A 1113-nucleotide genomic window follows, 5' to 3' on the forward strand; every position below is an offset into this window, starting at 1 on the left:
GCTAGGTTAGTAATATCGTTCGAGCCGGCCGAGCTATTTACTAGCTCTATTCTTACGCGCCAGCCAACCAGCACGCGCCTGCTCACCGATACACACGCCGCTCGATGCTCTTCCCCCTCTTCCTCATCTATGACTACATATATATATGTAAGTGGGTGTGTGTGTGTGTTGCGTGTAGCTTGGCGACCGACTCTGTGATAAAGCAACGATACGTATCCCCTGCGAGTCTATCGTTTATCCGTTTCACTCCGATGTGTAGATTCTGATTGGTGGATGGATCGTTGGTTTGTTGTACTCTCGTTATCGCTTATCGGACGATCGCCTCTTCTGCGACGTGCTGACCCCGACCTCGTCAACTCGTACTACCCTCCTCGAGTTGAAATTTTCCTTTCATTTCTGGAATTTCTTTCTCCCCTTATTTTTAAATGAAAAATTATCGCTTTTTGTTTTTCGTGTCATGTGTTTCGAGGAATATAAGATATAGTCGAGGGAATCTAAGGAAAAATTTTTAACTTTTTTCGTTTCTTCCAGTTTTGATGATTGTTTTTCTTACGTGTATATATTATGTTTCAAGGTGTGTAGGAGGAAAGGAGTCTTTCCTTGCTCGATTTCTAATTTAAATTAAAATCTTCCGAATTGGATGAGAATAAGAAGGAATATCGAGTGCCTAGAAAAGAAACGGAATGACAGATACGGGGAAAAAGGAATTCACCAGCAACTTTCCCATCGACCCAGAGATAGTAGTTCCTCGGAGCGTATCTCGCGGGGGTATAAAGTTCACGGTTGAGCGTAACCCAGAAGCGCGTTGAACCGTGAAAAGGTCGCGTATTTATGTCATTAAGAGAATCCGTTCTCCCCGCGTTATCGTGACTCCGCGTGAAGGTGGAGAGGACTGGTTTTTCCATTGCGCTAGGTTAGTTGCGCGATTAGCAGGGCGATCTTCGACGAGGTTGTATTACACCTCGTCAACGAGGAAAGATAGCCCACGCGAATTGTCCCGCGCGATCCATTTGAGAAAACGGTGTCGTGTCACGTTATCTGTTACGTCACGTTCTTATGAACTTGCTCGCTTGCAATAAACCGGCTACGTGGCTACGCGCGCGCGCGCGCGCC

At 46.1% G+C, this 1113-nt stretch overlaps 2 protein-coding genes and 1 long non-coding RNA gene across 3 annotated transcripts in view; 2 read left to right on the forward strand and 1 right to left on the reverse strand.

The window, feature by feature from the left end:
• LOC102672661 (headcase protein) overlaps positions 1 to 1113 on the forward strand; it is a 146868-nt gene that overhangs the window by 54437 nt on the left and 91318 nt on the right. The window lies entirely within an intron of this gene.
• Positions 1 to 1113, forward strand: part of LOC116185808 — a 20550-nt gene that overhangs the window by 17223 nt on the left and 2214 nt on the right. The gene's annotated exons all lie outside the window — the stretch shown is intronic.
• The window catches only part of LOC102673112 (venom serine protease inhibitor), a 10458-nt gene that overhangs the window by 1693 nt on the left and 7652 nt on the right, over positions 1 to 1113 (reverse strand). The gene's annotated exons all lie outside the window — the stretch shown is intronic.

This window comes from Apis dorsata, unplaced genomic scaffold (genome assembly GCF_000469605.1).
Source record: "Apis dorsata unplaced genomic scaffold, Apis dorsata 1.3 scaffold_292, whole genome shotgun sequence".
In the NCBI taxonomy this organism is placed as follows: Eukaryota; Metazoa; Arthropoda; class Insecta; order Hymenoptera; family Apidae; genus Apis; species Apis dorsata.